General features: G+C 38.8%; 1 protein-coding gene across 4 annotated transcripts in view; it reads left to right on the top strand.

Annotated features, from left to right (window-relative positions):
* Window positions 1-22702, top strand: part of sdk1a (sidekick cell adhesion molecule 1a) — an 856101-nt gene that overhangs the window by 383671 nt on the left and 449728 nt on the right. The gene's annotated exons all lie outside the window — the stretch shown is intronic.

Here is a 22702-nt window from a genome sequence, read left to right on the forward strand (position 1 = left end):
TAGAGGCTTTTTGAGACCATATTTGCAGTTTTGGGTTCCCTCCCTAGAAAAGACATACTTGCAATAGCAACAAATATCATTTCTGGGGTGGAGAGTTTGTCCTATGAGGCAAAATTAATAGGGAATTTGCTGTAATTTAGAAGAGTGAGAGTTGATCTCATTCAGATGTACAGAATTTTGCAAGGCAGAATGACAAGGATACAGGAAAGGATGTATCTTCTTGCTGGGACAGAATTGGAGGACACAATCTCACAATAAGGGGCAAGCTATTTAGGGCTGAGATGAGGAGGAATTTCTTCACTCAGGATGGTGAATCTGTGGAGCGCACTGTCCCAGAGGGCTGTGAAATCACTGAATTTCTTCAGAGTTTGATAGATTTCTACATGTTAAAAGCTTTAAAGGAATAGTGCAGGAAAATGGAAGACCAGGTATGATCTCTTTGAATGGCAGAGCAGCCTCAAAGGGTACAGTGGCCTATTCCTGTTCCTAGCTCTAATGTTCATATGTTTTTGAAGTTTTAACAAAGAGACCCAGAAAATTTGAAGTATTTCAAAGTCTTCCCTTCAAACCTCCAGCAACAAGTGTACAGTCAAAGGTAATGTAATTTGGCTCTTGAAATTCTTTGCAACAAATTCTTCACTTCCAGTCAACAGGTCCCTTTTCGGAGCAAGTGTTCGGTAAAGCAGTATCGACAAAAATACAGTCCAGTCTCAGTCATTTCTTTAAGCACTTTCATTGGCAGTTGGTGCCTTAACTATTCTCTGGATGTCCATTATTAGTGCTAACATTAATGTTTTTCCCCAGGTGGCCTCTCGCTCACAATATGAACTAAATACTAGTTTGATCACCAGAAGGTACCATTGAAAATTGACCACAAGAAAGCAACTGGGAAAGTTTTAAATTGGTTTTTATATTATTGGGAATGAATTAGGAACTTGTGTCCTGAGGCACTGTGATGTTGTCCTTACCTCTGGACCAGATGGTCCAGGTTCAAGTCCTACATACTCCACACAGGTCATACTTGTCTGGATAAGTCGACTAAAAATAATTTGTGTCTCCTTTGTTTCCCAATTTAATTGTTACAGTGACATCATATATTCAGTAAAAATGAGTAACAAGTCTATCAGCCACGTGGAGAACAGTAAAAAATGGACATGATAAAGCTCTAGCCCTTTGAGTATAAAGTCTGATTATTTCTAACTTAGGAAGATATGAAAACAAACTTTATTCATTCCCCCAAACCAATCTATTGATATCTATGCTGCATTTATCTTGTTGTCATTTTAAATCAAGAGATATGATGAATTCTAAATACCTAAAAGCTTTACATAGTCACAATTCCACATGTTTTAGCAGTTAAAACATTAGGTTATAGTCCAACAGGTTAATTTGGAAATACTAATTTTCAGAGCGCTACCCCTTCATCAATCACCTGACGAAGGAGTAGCTCTCCGAAAGCTAGTGCTTCCAAGTAAACCTGGTGTTGTGTGATTTTTAACTTCATACACCCCAGTCCAACACCGGCACCTCCAAATCATGCTTTAGCAGATGAGTGTTAACAAATTGCCTCAACAAAGAGGGAATATTACCAGTCTCATTGTGAACATCTTCAGTGCAAGTGAACAGCAACTATGGTTTAACTAAGGCATTATATATAGACAATTTCAATTCTGTCCATGTTGTATCGAAAATCATGGCTTTCATATTCTCTTTTTCTACTGTGGACATGATTGTGTAAAGCCTTTGATGTGTTTATTAATTATTCTTGAAACCATAAGAAAAAAATATTAAACAGTGTTACAGTCGGAGTGTAATGACTTTGATCTGACATCAAAAAGGTTAGTTTTGAACAGATCTGTTATGAAGTGTGGTCTGGGTTTCAATGAATTGGATTGCATAGGTGTTGTTAATCTAAATTAGAGTTGTCACGAGAATTTGGCTGGTTAAAATCATGTAATTTACAAATTTGTTTACAGTGGCAGTTGACAAGTTTAATCATCTTGGTTTGGGTGTCGGGTTGTTATAAATGTCTGTGTTATGATCATGCTGATGGTAATATGAGATAATTCTGATTCCAGAGTGAAGCCTGGCTTATTAGATCATGTGTTTTTCTTTTTGTTTTGATACTGTGGTAGTTTGTCACTTAACATAGTCACACAATACTGTCTACATTCTTTAACAGCGTGTTGCACACACAAAAAAAGCTATATAAGTAAAATCAAGAACTCAGCAGGTGTTACAGCATCAGTGTTGATCTTTTGACTGATATAAATATCCTTCAGAAGAAGTGTCATATTGGCCTTGAAATATTAATTCTGTTTTTCTCCAATTGGATACTGCCAAATCTGCTGAGTTTCTTCACTTTTTAGATTTTGAATTTTCAGCATTTGCAGTATTTTGTTTCTATATATTTAAGGCAGTTTAGAAGGTTCTTAGCACCAAAAAAAACTTCAAATCTTTTCCCAGCAGTATCCTTTTATAGATATTCAGTGCCAGTGTAGTTGAACACCTACCTGAACTCTTTCCCATTTTGATGGCCAATAGATTTCTTCTTGCACTGAATGTATCGAATCCTTTTCAGTTCTGACAGCCAGGACACTAATACAAATTTTCACTACCAAGAGTTTCCACAAAACCAGTCTAATAAACTGCCCATCAGTGAGGACAAAACTGTTTTTCTGAACTCAAATATAATTGCCCTAAGCAACTAGTGGCACCTGACCATTTGCCCTTCTGTATGTTTTAAAACTTGGCATTGTAAACGTTTTATCACTCTACAGGTATCTTGCTATACAGTTTAGTTGCATTTAATTCACTTTTGCAAATTACTTCCTATATTTTAAGCAAACTCCTATCATAGAACTAAAACCACATTGGTTTGTTTCCACTTTATGATTTAGAGAATTTCTATTGTACTATGTTATAAACCTTGATCACAATTATGGGTTATATTAAGGGTGAAAAATAGAGAATTCTTATTTGGTTTATGTGAACCAGACTGTTTATTTACAATTTGTTTACTAACTTAATGCTACAGACTATGCCTGAATCCAACTAAGATGCTTTTAGAATCAAGAAAGCCGTGAACTTACCACAGAAACAATTGTTTGTGGATGGAGCTTTGCTCTAAACAGAGGCTTCTTTTATTTTGGTTTTATAAAAACAGAAAGCAGAGGAAGGCTGAATGTAAAGAAGATTGCCAAAACATAATTTGTTGTGTTATGTGTAGAGACAGAGAAAAGGTGTTTCTTAGTAGTTGTAACAGGGTCATGTTGTAGTTTTAAGGAAGAGAAGTCCTGTTACAGAATAGACATCAAAGGATTGCCTTTGTGTCTGGTGTGTCATGGCATATGACAGTCATCAATTCCTATAATTGGATAAAAAGGAACTGCTTTCCAGAGTATGTATAAAAGCTAATTGAACTGAAAGTGAGTAAAATGATTTAGCTGTTGGATTGATTTCAAGTTAGAAGCTTATATTGTTCAGAATCATTATGTTACTTGATCATTGTACCTACTTAGTCATTATTGCTTGTGTTTGTTTTGTTCAGTTTTGTGTAGCAAAGATTGTTTTGATATTTCAGTTTAGCCTGGAATCTTGCCAATGATTTTCTTAACCTTGATTCTTCCAACCGCTGTTTTGTTTCAGTGACTACGGTTTATCCAGCTTAATCCTGACAAATATTCAACTTGTCAGTATTCTCATAACTGGTATTTTAAAAATTTACAGTTGGACTAGTCAACTTGACTACACTTGTGAGAAGCTTCTTGAAATAATTAATTCATTCAGCCCATCATGTCTGCACTAGCTCTCTGAGCATTTTAACTTAGTGCCAGTCTCCTGGCTTTCCCTGTGACTCAGCCAATTGTCTCCCCGTGTCCATCAATGTTCCCCGTTCAAGGGCTATGCATGGCAATTAGAGTGCTGTTGTCAATCTTCGTATTGATGTGTGGTTCGTGCAGTCAAGAAAAAAAAACTGAAGGAAACTCCGAGGCAGTGCGCTCGAGCCCTAATTATTCATTGTGTGAAAAAGATTTTTCCCCTCTTGCATTTGCATCTTTTACATTTTGAACAAAGATGCCCTCTGATTCTTGATTGATTTGCGAGTATAGAGTTACAGTCATAGTGATGTACAGCATGGAAACAGACCCTTCGGTCCAACTCGTCCATGCCAACCAGATATCCAAATCCAATCGAGTCCCACCTGCCAGCACCCGGCCCATATCCCTCCAAACCCTTCCTATTCATGTACCCATCCAAATGCCTCTTAAATGTTGCAATTGTACCAGCCTCCACACTTCCTCTGGCAGCTCATTCCATACATGTACCACCATCTGTGTGAAAACGTTGCCCCATAGGTGTCTCTTATATCTTTCCCCTCTCACCCTAAACCTATGCCCTCTAGTTCTGGACTCCCCGACCCCAGGGAAAAAACTTTGCCTATTTACCCTATCCATGCCCCTCATAATTTTGTAAACTTCTATAAGATCACATCTCAGCCTCCAAAGCTCCAGGGAAAACAGCCCCAGTCTGTTCAGCCTCTCCCTATAGCTCAAATCCTCCAACCTTTGCATAATCCTTGTAAATCTTTTCTGAACCCTTTCAAGTTTCACAATATCTTTCCAATAGGAAGGAGACCAGAATTGCACACAATAGTCCAGCAGTGGCCTAACCAATGTCCTGTACAGCCGCAACATGACCTCCCAACTCCTGTACTCAATACTCTGACCAATAAAGGAAAGCATACCAAATGCCGCCTTCACTATCCTATCTACCTGTGACTCCACTTTCAAGGAGCTATGAACCTGCACTCCAAGGTCTCTTTGTTCAGCAACACTCCCTGGTACCTTACCATTCAGTGTATATTTAATGTATACATTATAATGATAATGATAATTATATAATGCGTAGGAGCAGTTGCTTCTAGTACTCTGTCCAGATACCTAATGGTTTTGCAAGCATCTATTAATTCTCCACCTAATCTTCACCATTCCAAGGAAACCTGTTCCAATTTCTCTAGTTTATCCTCATAACTGAAGTTTCTCATCCCTGGAACCATTCCTGTAGACCTTCTCTGCATGTACAGAAGATAAGAGTAGGGGTAGACCTTTCAACCCCTCAAGCGTGGTCCACCATTCATCAAGCTCAATTCCCTAATCCCACCCTCGCTCCACATACCTTGATTCCTTTTGTCACATGAGCTATGTCTATCACCTTCTTGAAAACACACAATATTTTGGTCTCAACCATTCACAGTTGTTGTGAATTCCACGAACTCACTACACTCTGGGTGAAGAAATTTCTTATCTCAGTCCTAAAAGGTTTACCCACTATCCTTAAGCTATGACCTCTGGTTCTGAATTCCCCAACCATTGGGAATATATCTTTCTTGCATCTAACCTGTCTAGTCCTGTTAGAATGATATAGGTTTCTATGAAATCTCCCCACATTCCTTTCAACTCCAGCGAATGCAATCTGAGCTGACTCAATATGTCCTCATATGTCAGTCCTGTCATCCCAGGAATCAATTTAGTTAACTTTTGATGCACTCCCTCCATAGCAAGAACATACTTGCTCAGATAAGAAGACCAAAACTGCATGCAATATTCTAGATGTAGTGTCAAGAATGCCTGTATAATTGCAGCCAAACACTGTCTTCAGTATACTCTCATTCTTTCTATCATGTGGAACTAGAACCGTAAACAACACTTCAGCTGATGTCTAACCAGTGTCTTTTATAAATTCACAATAGCCTTCCGACATTTGTATCTGTTTTATGAGAAGATTTATGAAGCTAAGAATCATGTTTGCTTTATTCACTGCTTTCTGTACCTGTCCTGCCACTTTTAATGATTTATATACATTTGCAACCAGGCTTCTTTGGAATCGTACACATCCTTTGGAATCGTACCCTTTATTTCACACTCCATGTTCCTTGCACTGAATGTATCACCTCACGCTGCATCACGTTGAACTTCATCTGTCACCTACCTGCCCACTCCACCAATATATCAAGCTTTTCTTCAAGTCCTACACTTTCCTCCTCACAGTTTATAATTCTCTCAAGTTCTGTTTCATTGGTGAACTTTGAAATTATCCCTTGTATAACAAAGATCCAGATCATTTATCTATGTCAGGAAAAGCAAGAGTCCCATTATCAACCTGTGGGGAACTCAGCTACAAATTTACTTTCAGCCCAGACTAATAAGATATGTGTGGCGTCATATTGATGAATGCTGAACACATGAATTAGGTCAGAAGACTAGGCTTTGCAGCCAGCACTATCCTTCATTTTTAGGAAAACAAGCTAAAATGGTCCATCAGAGTTATTGTAATTGTGACTGGTAGTTCAAGTTTACAGTTGTATCAGGAAACTGTAGTTTGTAAAAGTCAGGTGCTTATTAAGTGCCAGAGTTTTCATAATTACAGGAATTTTCCAGCTTTTCAGTAGATTTTCAGTTTGATTGCATAATTTTCTCCTGAAGTTGCACCATGTTCACAAATTAACATATGACTTGAATTTACTTTTAAATTTACAAAGGAATACTCAAGATGCTTGCTGAACTGTTCTTAGTGTTAACACAGCTGTTGAATAATGGCACATATTCAAGATTCTGATTGGGCCAAGACTGAGAAAGTACACAAGGGTAGTTTCATGCTCAAAGATGTTTGCAGTAGGTCTAGTGAAAACTTCTTTCAATGTGTGATTTGTCTGTTGCAATGAGAAATGTACATGTAACAAGAGAAATTCATTAGATATAATGGTAGAAGTCACATGACACCAGGTTATAGTCCCACAGGTTTATTTGAAATCATAAGCTTTCTGAGTGCTGCTCCATCAGGTGTCTGTAACTTGATATTGTGTAACTTGTGACTTTGTCCACCCCAGTCCAACACTGGCTCCTCCACATCACAGATATAATGCTGTTCGCAGCAATTTGAATATGTAATTTGACCATGGAAGCCTGCTCATAAACCAATTACAGCTCCCAACTTGTGTTGTCCATTTGTCAGTTACTAAATTATCCAGATATCCTTGAGGGAAAAAAGAAGAATGTGGGAGAGCAGGGGAAACTGCAGATGGGGGGACAGGAAGTAACCTAGTACCTGAACTTGGCAGTGTTTGAGGCATTTCCAGCTTCGAGAAGTTATGCATGTCTGTAAATGTGACAGTCTTGAATATCTGAAATTTATAGGGATCTTGAGTAATCTCTTTAACTTTTATATTATTTTTAAAAAGCTATGATACTGCCCATATTGAAGCACTTTGAGGTTGACAAAGGACCTATAATGTAATTTAGCCATAATTAGTTTTTATAACCTTGTTATTTTATGCCAGTTGATGATTAGATTACTGAAGGTGTGGAAACAGGCCCTTCGGCCCAACAAGTCCACACCGACTCGCCGAAGTGCAACCCACCCAGACCCATTCCCCTACATTTACCCCTTCACCTAACACTACGGGCAATTTAGCATGGCCAATTCACCTAACCTGCACATTTTTGGATTGTGGGAGGAAACCGGAGCACCCGGAGGAAACCCACGCAGACACGGGGAGAATGTGCAAACTCCACACAGAGAGTCGCCTGAGGCGGGAATTGAACCCGAGTCTCTGGCGCTGTGAGGCAGCAGTGGTAACCACTGTGCCACCGTGCCGCCTACTGAGGAAATCAATGTTCAGAGTGAGATGACTAATTTTGAAATTGTGGTCTCAGGTAAGATTTGTATTGCTTTTTTTTACACAATATTTTTATTGACATTATCGATTTAGCTAACGGTTGCTTTTTAGCAAATTAAGATATGTTTTCAGTGTAGACTTATGAAATACAATTTTAAAAAATATTATGTTTGAGCAGATGTAATTGCACTTCGCAAGGTGATGAATGCTGGTATTATTCCAGCAATTGATGCTTCTTAATATATACACATGATAATCCAGAAAACATTGACAATAGCAATAAACAAAAATGATGCTAGCTGTAAAAAGCTGAGAGATCCAAAATGTTCTGCATATTGGTCACTAAAATGTGAAAACAAGGTTTTACACTGGTGAGGGTGCATTTGTTACTGGTGATGTAGGTAGAAAGCAGGTCGGTCTGATCATGCCCATGTTTGATGCTATCCCATGGTATTGCATACTACATTGAGGTTAGCTCCATTGGAGACAATCCCAATGTAACTGGATTATGAGTCAACATTTCTAAATTGGCAACTCTCTCATGGTTTGGCACTGCGAATGGAACAAGGAGTAAAGTGTGCGGACAGAAAAATATGCCAAACAGAACGTTTCCTTTCTCTACTCTGGCATTTTTACATTATCTTGTGGGAAAGATTCCCATGAGAGTTCAAAGTGCATTTAAGAATACAGCTGTTTTAGCAGTGATTGGAATGTTTTAAAAAATATATTGTTACATCTGCTTCGAGCAGAAAATTTCTCCTCCTTCATGTTACAGTATTTATGTTTTTGTTCCATTGTCTTTTTGTATACATTAAGGATGAAAATAACTGTGTATGCTCACTATAACTTTGTTCAGGAATTATGGATTACACACTAATTTATAATTACTAAATCAGTATGGTTTAGAACTTCAGAATAAAATAAAAGCTATTTTATACAATTGCCACAATTCAGTTCAATCAGTTCATAATAAATTTATGTACATATGCTGTTTTAATTCAAAGTTGTATACATTATACCATTACGTATTTTATATTGAAAGCTTTAAATTTTTTGAACATATAAAGACAGGAAAGAAATGATAACCATATAGTAGACAACCATTAGAAATAATTTTATGTTTCCAGAGGTGAATCTGTTATGCTGTATGTGTTGTACTATTACTATGTTTAAAATGATTGAATTTGTATCTACTTAGTAAAAACAAAATTCTACTAGCGACCATGCTTAATGTAACAAACAGTCTAGCATGTTTAACTACAGAAGACTTGTCTGCCATGATCCTCCGTTTCAAATCAAGGTCGTATTCTGAAGACCTTTGGGTTTTCTGATTGGGGAGTATTTTAGGATTGTGGAGGTATGGGAAACAGGGTTCAATTTCAAGAGAAGGCCAAAAGAATTCAGATATTTAGGATTTGGGCCTTTTCTCCATTAACGCTCTATAGTGAAGAACAGCTCACTAGTGAAGAACTAACAAAGATTGGGTAGCAAGTAGCATCATCATGCCTTCAGGTAAGTGAAGACCTGGACTGGAGAGGTAGACACTGACCCATGACAATGTCCTTACCAATGCCTATTTTTCATGCAAAGCTTAGTCATTTAACTGCAGTGCCTTTTAAATTGTTTTTGATAATTGCATATCTGTTTGTGTGTATGTCTACTTAAAGGAGACAACTTATGTTCAGCCTGGGAGAGAATGTTTTCGGTGAATGCATTACTTCGAGATCATATTGAATTGGGTGGAAAGGGTTTATTATGTTGATGGAAGGGATGGGGAGGGCAATGATGGAGTCTATCATTGGGGTTAAAGGGAATATCCCTTTCCAATTCTTCATATTCACCTTTCAAACACACTCAGTGTTTCTGACAAATCACATTTTTCCTGAGGACATCTGAGAACTGACAGCAAACCAGTCTTGCAGTTGAGCCTCAAACGTGTCTGGTCCCATCATGTGCATTGACAAAATGTTGACTGTCCTTTTCAGGAATGGGTACTGCATCACAGCTTTTGCTTATGTGAGCAGCATGTTTCCAGCTGACTGTGCCATGCATTTGCCAACTGCTATGTTGGAATCTTATTGGGCTTGTTAGATCCTGAAAAGCAGCTACTTTGCTACCAACTTTAAAGTGAGGTTGTCCCATTGGTATAGCATTAGTAGAATGGTATGCCATTTTTATACAGTTAACTTGCAAAATATCTATTCAAAATCCATTATTGATAATACTTAGTAATACTTCTCATTTTTGTATTTATGTTCTAAATGTAGCAGTGAATATGAACATAGAAAGGAGTATCCTTGCAATAATAGTATTGTGTTATTGAGCCTACTAAATATTCTGAAGTAGTAACTATAGATTATGCTAGAATGTCATTTAATGCTGCTCAGAGAAATTGGAAAAATAAACTAATCGAGTGAATAAATAAATCTTATTTACTCACCTATCTCAGTAGTATCTCTGCATTAAGCTTTTCATAAATCAGCTCTCAGGGTCGCACAAATCCAGGCCTTTGCACATTAGCCTCTCATAAATTAAGTTGCAGATTGCTGGGAACCAAGGCCCTATATTTCTCCAATAACAATCTGACAGAGCCATTTCTGAATCACTATATTTTGAATGACTCCTTCAATACCAGAAAACTACTTCTGATTCTGAGTCATGATGGTTCGCTTTCTTATTGATAATATCTATGAATATAATTGGCAACTTTTGTGCAACCCTCTGAATAGGTTCTGTGGAAGGGTCACTCAAGCTACAACATTAATTCCGTTTCTCTCTACAGATGCTGCCAGACCGGCTGAGCTTTTCTAGCAACTTCTATTTTTGTCATGGATGACAGTCTAACCTTGTAAACACATTGTACTCTTCTAAGATCTACCCTATTGTCAGGAATTTTGTGCTCTGTTTCCTGTTGTTGATCTATTCTGGCTTGTCAGCATTAACAGTCTAAGCTTTAGATTTTCTCCACCTAAGAAGAGTGGCTTGTATTTACTGTCTATGGTCTGGAACCCCAGATATTTTTTTTATGCTATTGCATTGGGATCCTTAGCACAAATAAAGTTCTGTCACATTACCTCAACCTTACTTTAGTAGTGTTTCTATTTTGGATGGTAATTTTGAAACACTGTGCACAGGTCTGTAGAGGTCTTGATATTGCATGATGTAGGCGTTTATCTATCTGAATGTCATGATGACTGATATCATCCTTTTGCAGTCATCATTCTGACAGTCACAAGCTGTGCATCAACCCATTGGCTTGACTAGACCTTCACCGCTGCTCCCTCACCACCAGACGCCTGGTGGAAGAATGCCTCATCTTCCGCCTCAGAACACTTCAACCCCAGGGCATCAATGTGGACTTCAACAGTTTCCTCATTTCCCCTTCCCCCACCTCACCCTAGTTCCAAACTTCCAGCTCAGCACTGTCCCCAGGACTTGTCCGGACTTGTCCTACCTGCCTATCTCCTTTTCCACCTATCCACTCCACCCTCTCCTCCTTGACCTATCACCTTCATCCCCTCCCCCACTCACCTATTGTACTCTCTGCTACTTTCTCCCCACCCCCACCCTCCTCTAGCTTATCTCTCCACGCTTCAGGCTCTCTGCGTTTATTCCTGATGAAGGTCTTTTGCCCGAAACGTTGATTTCGCTGCACCTTGGATGCTGCCTGAACTGCTGTGTTCTTCCAGCACCACTAATCCAGAATCTGGTTTCCAGCATCTGCAGTCATTGTTTTTACCTCCTAGACTGATCAGTTGCATCCTGTAGGTGATTTATCGATACCATCTGCAGATATCTCTCACGTAGTCAGCTGTACCTGCTTATTGTGCTTTCTTTCAACTCTTGTGTGCAAAATAATTCTTCTTGCAGTGAGAGCATTGCTTTCACCATGCTGGATACGTCTCCTCCTTTGTCTAATATCCTCCATACCATTTGCTTGTTGTCCTTTGATTTGGATTGTTCTGTCCTTTTGACCTGAAATATTATCAGAATAATGCACCTATTCTGTTCTGCCATGAATATGCTGTCTTTGCTGATTTCTAACTTCATCACTTCTGTACATGTTAATTGACGAGGAGTGAGCTTCTTCTCTCCCAATAGACACACTCTCATTGCAGAATCTCTTCAGCTAAATTTAGTGCTGTTTTTAATTAGATCATCTTTTAATTATGCAAATTCACAGAATTCTGAGAGCTGAGTTAATTGCATCAATGAAATCTTTTACCTTGGGCATGAACATTTCGAATATAAGAAGTAGGAGTAGATCATCTGGTCTTTTGAGCCCGTTCCGCCATTCAGTAAGATATGTGGCTGAACACATAGCATTTGTAAATTACACTTAATTGCTGTTCAAAGTGTGTCTTTAAGGTTTTCAGAAACTCTGCACTTTTTTATGTGCATCAGAGAGATGCAGGATGGAATACTCTTTTTGAAACAGTCTCTTCCTAATAATAAGCATAGAGATCTGTAACTTATTAAATCAAGCTTTTGCAATTTCATAATTTTGCTGTTACACATGGAGGACTGTCAGTCTTGCTTCAGGTCATCTTTCATTTTGCTGAGTGGGATGGAAAAACAAGTCATTTTCTCTTGCCCATTGTTTCAGCTGTAGCCTGTTTCTTTGCTCTCTTTGCACTTATTTCAGATGCTTATAGCATTTTTATTGACTATTTTTTACAGCACTTTACTGAATCTCAGCTTTACTCCTGACACCATGTTTTGTGTTTTCCAGGCAGCAGCCTGGTCAGGATGGAGGCTTTGTCTTAGTGCCTCTTTTGTGGATCCTGCAATATGCTGCCTTCATGTTAGCGATCACATCACTATAGAAGACAAGGAAGGACATTTGTACATGATTGCATTTCTATCTAAACAGCCTGGGAGCTGCCTGTTCTCTGCAACTCATCAAATTAAGCCCAAAGCTCTATGTTGGGCTACATTGGGCCTCCCAATTAAGGTACAGAAATTGAATTCTGTGGTTTCTTCAACAACCACCTCATTTTACCTTCTGTAGCATTCCTGAAGTGGCATGTCAAAGTTTCTAGGTCAGTAATTCAGAGCATCTTTCCAGAAAATATTTAAGAAGCATATGTTATCAATTACAGTATAGTAAAATGCAAATGATTTGTTTAAAGAATTCATCACCTGGAACAATATTGAAATCGAAGTTTACTTAGCTCAATGCTCCTTGTTCCTTTCCTTGAGGACAAAAATGAGACAGTCTCTGCTTGGTTCCTTTTTAAATAATTAAAGCTTAACCTGTTCTAACATATTGACCATTGAGTACATTTGCAACAATAAGAGCAGTTTAGGTTATGGACTGAAATATCCTGACTGAGGCAGTTAGTGTTTTGATTTGGGAGGATGCGGATGAGAGTAGAATTGGAGAAGGAAATGTTATATTTAATCATGCACTACATAAAAATATTTATTTTTACTCATGATTTTTAATGATCATGTTTTTTTTTCATAATGATTATTCAATGCACTTTAATGTGATTTATGACCTGATGTCAAGCTAAAGATTTACAAGTGGAGCAGTCACCCAAACATTTATAGATGGATGAGAAAAATAACAGTGGTGCAGTTGAAATCTTGACAAGGATAGAAATGAAGAGGTTTTATTGAATTTTATAACAGAAATGCAAAATAATTATTTCTTCTGTTTGTACATTTGGCAACTGGCCAAATTGATAGGTTGATAGGTTGCTGGGTGGATTATACCTTGGAGATTGTCCCCAGTAATCAGGATCATGGGACATATGACATGTAAGGTTGGAATTCAGGGGCTAGATGTGAATGCAGGGCAGGTTGCAGATCTGGGCTTGCTGGTGTTGGCATGTTCATCGCCAGCCTGTGGTTGGTATTGGGATGCTGCCAGTTGTAGCAAGGGCTCAAGGAAGGTTACAATAAGCTGAAAGGAAGCCAAAAGCATTACCTTTAGCTCAGAGCTACCACTTCGCTTTCACTGGGGAGTTTCCTGAATCTTGTGAAAACCATATGGGAAGTATCAAGTTTATGGTACTGTGGTAAGCCTGTTTTAAATATAGACATATCACATCTGTCCAGAATGAGGTACTTGCATTCCACATAATCCACAGCATAAAAAATGGGAACGACGACATACTTTTGTGGGTTAAGGAAACGTTCACTGCTATTTAAGGTTTAAATCTACTACTCCACTTCATTATGAGGAGGGTTAATATTGAGGCCATGGTCTTTGCTTTAGGATGCTGACTAACTTCTAAAATGAGCCTGGCTTCTAGAGTTCAAAATTATGGAGATCTCTCAAGTAACATCTTCATCTCAAATAGTTTTGTTGAACAAACTTTGTACTTTACTCCGATGACTAAGGATACAGTAAAATGCATGTAGGTTGTAAGTTTGTGTTTATTCGTGCTGTAAACCTCTACTGAACTTAGAGTTCAGTAGAATAGCTTGTTGTTGTTTATGTACCAGGCAAATGAATATGTTGTTTTGTTATAAGCTCTGCCTCCAATCACAACCAGTGCTGCATTAGAAATCTCAATTTCCCTGTTAAGGTTATCTTAAATAACTTAAGGCTGCTAAATACTGTACCATGCCTGCAGGTACATTGCCTAGCCTGATGTCACTTGCATTCTTTCGCACACAGAATCTGATGTCCCTACTAAGATCAGACTGACTACCAACTGGCACAAATTCTTACATATTCCTTGACGAAAATGGATCTATTTACCCACTGAATCTTATAAAAGAAGCATTTATTTAGAAGGAAGTCCAGTTTTGAAGTTTCCTGTTCATTTACCAGTGGATTGTGGGAGTTCAGCTGGCTGATCAACTTTTCTGGAGAAACTACTGGATAGTTGGCATTCCTGGCGGGTGCATTCTGTTGATGTTGGACATCAGTCACTGCTAGCTTACTCCTATGCTATGTACAAGGTTCTGATGAGACAGAGTGATTGTTCACTTTTTTTTCAGGCTTGATCACTATTTTCCACCCTTAGGTGCACATCGTTTGGTTTGTAAGTCTAGATTGTTCAGGCAGTGGAGAGGAAAATATTTTCATGGAACTGCTAAAGTAATGCTTTGTGAACAAACTTCTATCTCTGTATTTATTACATTATAGGTTGTGGGTCTTGTTATTGTGCTTGTTTCAACAGTTTGTTCTGTTTTGAATTTTTTTTAAACAATGTTTTTATAGTTGTTTCCCTGAAAATGTAAACCAAGTGGCATTTCTTTTTCTTGATGTTAATCCGAGCGGATTGTAACTCATTATTGTTGCAGTCACTATTCCGCACAGACCAACACAAGCTGTATTACCTGCAGTTTTGCTGCACAGGTTGAAACTTAAATACAGAACTGATGGGTTCTGTTTGTTCTTTCGTAATTCTAGAGTGAATCTGCTGTGTCTTTCCCGTTAACAAAAAGGTGCCAGCATTGCTTCAAGTACCGTAGAGCTAATACAAATAATGATAGCTAAATAATAGCCTGAAATATGTGTTTTAAAGTATACCTCCACCTAATCAAAATTAGGTTTCTGATATCTGCTGAGATAAGCCCAGAGGCATGATAAAAGCTGATGGGAATTGAGTGTGGCTGGAGTAGGTCTAGCCACATATTGTGATTGTTTTGTTGTTGTTGATACCTGTAAATACCAGTCATTAGTAAGGTAAATCCCAACCTGCTGTTCTCCAAATAAAAAGAAATTTGGAGAGAGAGCTTAATGCCTGACCTTGTCATACAAACGTACTTATTTAGTCTCTCAAATGAATGAAACGTCCCAAGATGTTTCACGAGCATTCTTAAATAAAATATGACACAAGCCAGCTAAGATAATGTTAGGACAAATGTCTTAAAGCTTAGTCAAAAAGTTAGCTTTAAAAGGCATCTTAAAGGAGGAAAAAGACATATATTCAGAAAAAGGTTTAGAGAGGAAGCTTACGGCCAAGGTCCTTGTTATTGTTTTTGTAAAGCATTTAATACCTAAATGGATTAACTGACATTACACAATAAACTTTGCATTAGAACATGATGTATATTCTTGGGCAGAACTAACCAGTGTGTTTTCAAGTTATTAGTGTTTGCTTTCAAAGCTCAGTGAAAATGTTTCATTAGTAGAATGTGAATTCATTCTTGAACTCAGTGTTTCACAAGTGATCACTGTGTACCTCAGATAAAATGTAATTAACTATTAAGTAATATGTAGTAAACCTGTTCACCAGTTATCAAGATTGAGCCAAATTTTTGCTGAAAACTTTTGTGGGCATCCTTCCCATATCATATCAGCTTAGCAAGGAGCATTGGTGGCAGTGAAAAAACTCATGATAAATTATAGTGAATTAAACATGTACCTTCATTGTAATCAGCATGGCCACTGGTGCTCAGCATTTAAAACTGGGGATGTTAAAGAGGCCAGAATTAGATAATTGTAATATCCTGAATGGTTGTGGGACTGGAAAGAAATAGCAGAGGTAAGGAGGAAAAATACGGAGATTTGAAAACAAGGATGATAACTTTAAAGATAAGGCATATTAGGAATCAAAGTAGATCAGCAAGCACAAGGCTGATGGGTGAATGGTGCAAGTAAGAACTTGAGCTCCACGGCTTTGGATGCATGTCTAGTTTATGAAGGATAGAACATAGATGTCCACCAGGAATGGTTAAGTCCAGTCGTAACAAAGACAAAAATAAGGATTCAGCCAAAAAGCTGAGGCAGAATAAAATCAGGCTAACAAAATTTGGAAATACTCCTTTTATGTTGGATGCCATCATGGCATATCCAAAACTTGCTATTAGCAGAGATTGCAGCATTTGAATCTCTTCTGGCTAGATTTGGTTTCTCAACTCACATCATCAGATGATCATAATGCCAGGAAGTTAAAAGTTCCACTGCCAACATTATTTGATGTGGAGCTGCCAATATTGAACTGGGTTGGACAAAGTTAAAAATCAAACAACACCAGGTTATCAGCCAGTAGGTTTATTTGGAAGTACTAGCTTTCAGACTGCTGCTCCTTCTTCAGGACAGAATTTATAGCAAAAGATCAGTGTTATGCAATTAAGATGATGTATTGAACAAACCTAGATTGCTGTTAAGTATTTCATCTTTTAGAATGGGTTGCAGGTTTTAGTTCATTAATATGTAAATCCCGGAACTTCTTTCCAGTCACGTTCTTGAGATAACTTAAGGTTTCATAAAAAAAAAAGTGATATCTCAGCTCAGAAAATGCATTAAAGGTGTGAGGTTAGAGTCTGTCTGTATTCCAATCTTGAGTCAGACTGGTTCTATTTCCAAAGTAGGAATTTATAAAATATTACATGGATCCACTGCCTGCAGATTGTGTGCTTTTTGAGCAAAATAGAATGTATCAGCAAATATAATTCTGCAAATGCAAATTCACCCCACAGACTTGTGTGTCTGCGTGCATGAGAGAGAGTGTGAGTGTGTGTACATGTGAGAGTGTGTGCGCATGCTTGGTAGAGTGTGTGCATCAGTGTGACACAGTATAAGATTGTCTGAGTTGAAGTGTCACCTTTTTTTATAAAACCTTCAGTTATCTTGAGAATGTAACTTAAAAGAAATTGTGGGATTTACATATTAATGAATCAAAACCTGCAATCCATTCTAAAAGCTGAAAAACTTAACAGCAATCTAGGTTTGTTCAATATATCATTTTAATTGCATGACTCTGTGATCTTTTGCTATAAATTCTGTGTCTTATGATCCTGTGCCACTAGTTATCTGATGAAGGAACAGCGCTCTGAAAGCTAGTACAGTATTTCCAAATAAACCTGTTTGACTATAACCTGGTGTTGTGTGATTTTTAACATTACTTGATGCTAAGCGCAATGTTTTGTGGGAGTTTGTTAACAACCATGCCATTTAACAGATTCTCTGAAATACATATAATGGAAATGTAATTGGACAAATCAAAAGTAGGCAGAATGTAGAGGGGCATACTCAAATGTGATTGCAATTAATATATTTTAATTAAATGAAAAATGACCATAAAATTAATTGTTTTCTTATTTAAATTGTTTGTTATTCCAATAACTAATGTTATTATAATTTACAATAATTTTAAATTTAAAAATAAACATACATAAATGTTTTGAATTCCATGAATTCACAATTAATATAATGAAACTAGAATTTCTGGGAAGGCTGTGAATGAATTTGCTGATAACATACATGGAGGACACCACTTAAGGCACTTCAGTAAAATAACTATTATTGCAATCCCTGGCTATGCTGATGATTGCTATTATCCAGGCACTTTTATGAGTTTCCCACATGAGAGTTTTGACTCTTTCTTAGTCTTCTAGACCCATATCAGATAGAAATAGGCTATTGCCCATGAACTTGTCAATCTGTGCCAGCCTTTCTAGGCGTCTATTCAAGAATAGTATTGGTTCCTGAGCAGGTTCTGAGCCTGTTAATATTAATCAAAAATAAATCTACAAACATTATTGACATCGAGACCAAATTACAGAATTACGTGGGAACTGCAAGGAAGCTTCAGCATCAAAACATAATTTCCAGCTCTATGAGCTTGCTGGAAATTTACGGTTCTGTTGCATTATTCAATAGCAGTAAACTGATCACTGTTGAAGATCAAAAATGTTGTCTGTTTCCTATTTCGGCTCTAACTGAATTCTGAGCTGGTGCGTTGTTAAATGGTTATTTTTTGGGGGGAACTGAAAGTGCCACTCTTGGTTGGACTTGAACACAAATTGGGTTGGTGAAAACTGATTTTTTTGTGCTTATTGAAAGGACCCTAGATGAATTTTATTGGATAGGTTCCCCTAAATCTGAATTGGATTTCCATCTTCAATTTATAACTGTGTAATAATAATGTTTATATTTTATATTCCATCTCAACTTCATGGATATCTTATACATAAAATTCAATTAAAACTACTGTCACCCTTGAAAAGGTTACTGTCCTAAGCTAAGCATGTTATTGTGGCAATTGCTGCAGTTATCATTAAGATTGGAATATATACCATGTATAAACAAGTTAGGTGTTTTTAAATCAACCTTTTCAGGGATGTTATTACATGCCTCTGGAGCAGGTGGAACTTCAAAGGCATGTAATAGCGTCCTTGGACAGTTTCAGACTGAGAAAGGGAGCAGAAAGTTGTAAATTGCTTCATTTCTTAAGTTGATTTATTTTTTGGGTGAATCCAAAATCAATCTTTGTGTAGACAGTCTACCAACACTCAGGGCTCACACATAAAAAATTGGAGGTGCCAGTGTTGGACTGGGGTGGACAAAGTTAAAAATCACACAACACCAGGTTATAGTCCAACAGGTTTATTTGGAAGCACTAGCTTTCGGAGCGCCGTTCCTTCTTCAGGTGGTTGTGAAGAATAAGATCATGCTCACAGAATTTATAGTCAAAGGAGTCCAGTGTGATGGAGATGTGACACAGTAAGCAATCTTAGATTAGAGTTTACATCTTTCATAATGGGATATGTTGGTTTCTGTTTTTTGATATGCAAATCCCAGAGTTTCTTTTAAATTACATTCTCAAGGTAGCTCAGGTTTTTAAACAATAGGTGTGAAGTCTGTCTGTGTCCCAATGCAATGTCAGACTGACAACTCCTCTGTAGAGTTTTGCAGAGTTTTACATGGACTCATGCAATTTTTGAGCAAAATAAAAGTTATTCTGCAAAAACAAATTCACCCCATACGCTTATATGTGTGCGCATGTAGTAGCGACAGATTGAGTGTGTGTATGTGATAGAGTGCGATTGTGTATGTGTGAGAGGGTGGATGTGTCGGTGTGAGTGTGGGAGGTGTATGTGTGTGCAACTGAGAGAGAGAGGGTCTGCATGGGTGTTTGAGTGTGTAGGGGTGTCTGTGTGTGTGTGTATGTCGGGCAGTGGTGTCACCTGTAGTGTGACATGAACACAAGGTCCCGATTGAGGGAATTCCAATAGGTATCAAACTTTGCTATCAGCTTCTGCTCAGCCACTCTGCGTTGTTGCTTGTCCCGTAGTCTGCCTTGGAGGATGGTTACCCGAAGGTCCGAGGCCGAATGTCCCGGACCACTGAAGTGTTCCCCGACTAGGAGGGAACACTCCTGCCTGGTGATTGTTGTGCTGTGTCCATTCAACCGTTGTCGTTGTGTCTATTTGGCCAATGTACCAAGCCTCAGGGCATCTTTGCCTGCAGCGAATGAGATTCATCACGTTGGCAGAATCACATGAGTACTTGCTGCATACATGATGGGAGGTGTCCCCACGTGTAATGGTGTTACCCGTTTTAATACTCTGAAACACCTTGCAGTGGCTGTTGTGGCAAGTGTTGTCCTGAAAGCTGGGCCGTTTATTGTGAATCATGATCTGTTTGAGGTTTGGTGGTTGTTTAAAAGCAAGAAGTGGAGACACTGGGAAGGTCTTGGCGAGGTGCTCTTCCTCATCGATAATGTGTTGAAGGTTGCGAAGAGCATGGCGTAGTCGTTCAGCTCCCGCGAAGTACTGGACAATGAAGGGTACCCTGTCTGTTGCAACCTGTGTCTGTCTTCTGAGGTGGTCATTACGATTTCTCGCTGTGGCATGTCAGAACTGGCAGTCAATGAGTTGAGCATCATACCCTGTTCTTATGAGGGCATCCTTGAGCACTTTCAAGTGTCTGTCACATTCCTCCTCATCTGAACAGATCCTGTGTGTGCATAGGGCTTGCCTGTAGGGGATGGCTGTTTTAATATGTTTCGGGTGGAAGCTAGAGAAATGCAGCATCGTGAGGTTATCCGTGGGTCTGCGGTACAGTGAGGTGCTGAGGTGTCCGTCCTTGATGGAGATGCATGTGTTCAAGAATGAGACAGATAGTAAAGAGTAGTCCATGGTGAGTCTGATGGTGGGATGAAACTCATTGATATCACTGTGTAGTTGTTTCAATGACTCCTCACCATAGGTCCAGAGGAAGAAAATGTCATCAATATGTCTGGTGTATAGTGTTGGTGGAGGTCCTGTGCAAAAAAGAAGTCTTGTTCAAATGTGTGCATGAAGATATTGGCATATTGGGGTACAAATTTGGTCCCCATGGCTTTTCCAAATGTCTGGATGCAGAACTGATTGTCAAAGGTGAAAATCTTGTGGTGGAGGGTGAAGTGAGTGAGTTGTAGCACGGTGCTTGGAGAATGGCAGTTGTTGGTATTCAGTACTGAGGCTGTTGCCCTGATGCCATCATTGTGGGGGATGCTAGTGGTGTAGAGTGCTAACACATCCATTGTGACAAGAAATATTCACGGTTCGACTAGTCCGTGGGTGCTGAGTTTCTGTAAGAAATCTGGTGTGTTATGTTAGAAGCTGGGGGTCCCCTGTACAATGGGTTTCAAGATGCCTTTGACATAGCCATAGAGTTTCTCACACAGGGTCCCATTGCCTGATACGATGGGACGTCCTGGTGTGTTGGCTTTGTGTACCTTCGGAAGGCAGTAGAAGTCACCTACATGAGAGGTTATTAAGGAACTTTCAAGGACTGGATGCAAAGTCCTGGTCAATGGTTTTAGTTCACGGGTGTGCTCTTTGGTTGGATCAGCTGGTAGTTGCCTGTAGTATTCCTGGTTGTTCAGTTGTCGGTACATTTCCTTGCAGTAATCTATTCTGTTCTGAATGATAATGGTTCCTTCTTTATCTGCTGGTTTGATGGCAAAGTTGCAATTGGTTTTGAGAGCATGGATGGCGTTACGTTGTGATCGGATGATGTTCTGCTGCACTTTGTGGGCGCAACTGATGAATCTGGCATTCACATATTTCCTGACAGTTTGAGCATACATGTTAAACCCAGGGCAGCGGCTTTCTAGTCGGGTCCAAGTTGACCCCTACTTTGCTGCTCTTCCATGGATCCCTGTGATGACTGTTCCAGTTTATCAGTAGAGTCATTGGGATCACTGCTGGCATCTTGAAAAAGATTCCCGGAGTCTCATTCGTTCTAATGAATTCTTCCATGTCTGCTGTTAGGCTCATGGGGTCCATTTTAGTGGTGGGGCAGAAATTCAGCCCCCTGCTAAGAATTTTGATCTCTTACAGTTAAAGGGTGTGATCCGATAAGTTGACGATCGATTTCCCGTGTGATTTAATATACACACACACACACACTGTCACATGCACTCACATCCACACGCACGCAGTCACATTCACACTCAATCTGTCACTCCTACATGCACACGCATATAAGCTTATGGGGTGAATTTGTTTTTGCAGAATTACATTTTATTTTGCACAAAAACTGCACGAATCCATGTAAAACTCTGTAAAAGTATACAGAGGGTTTGTCAGCCTGACATTGCATTGGGACATGACAGACTTCCCACCTATTGTTTAAAAACCTGAGCTATCTTGAGAATGCAACTTTAAGAAGCTCTGGGGTTTACATATCAAAGAACAGAAACCAGCATATCCTATTATGAAAGATAAAAGTTTTAATCTAAGATTGTTTACTATGTCACAATTCCATCACACTGGACTCCTTTGGCTATAAATACTGTGAGCATGATCTTATTCTTCACAACCACCTGATGAATGAAAGCTAGTGCTTCCAAATAAACCTGTTGGACTATAACCTGGTGTTGTGTGATTTTTAGCCTTAAAAAATTGCACCTGGTCAAAGCAACTGAGGAGATTTAGCATGCAGTTTCAACAATGCAGCAGAGTGAGAGGTGAGGGAAGTCAACCACCCCAAAGACAGGTGGGTTTGGTTGAGTTTGGTTTGGTTTGGTTTGGTTTGGTTGACCACTTCTGTGTTTAATGGAGGACGATGAACCTGTTTTCGTGAGTTAGATCTATCTTTTCAAGCAGGGGGGAAAGTCTGGTTACAGATGTGCAGGGGTCGAGGGATGGTATGAATGGGGCTTCAACCAGCAACAATTAACTAATTAAACTGGTATGGTGACCAGTTATCATTGACAGAGGCCTTCTGCCTGCCAATAACTATGGCTCCCAGGTGGTTGAACAGCTTGAGATGTGAATGTTTAAGAGAAAAGTCATCAGACCTCCAAAGGGGAAGAAGGAGCTGTGCCTTCTCTCTACTGTAAA

Source organism: Chiloscyllium plagiosum, chromosome 21 (assembly GCF_004010195.1).
Source record: "Chiloscyllium plagiosum isolate BGI_BamShark_2017 chromosome 21, ASM401019v2, whole genome shotgun sequence".
Lineage (NCBI taxonomy): Eukaryota > Metazoa > Chordata > Chondrichthyes > Orectolobiformes > Hemiscylliidae > Chiloscyllium > Chiloscyllium plagiosum.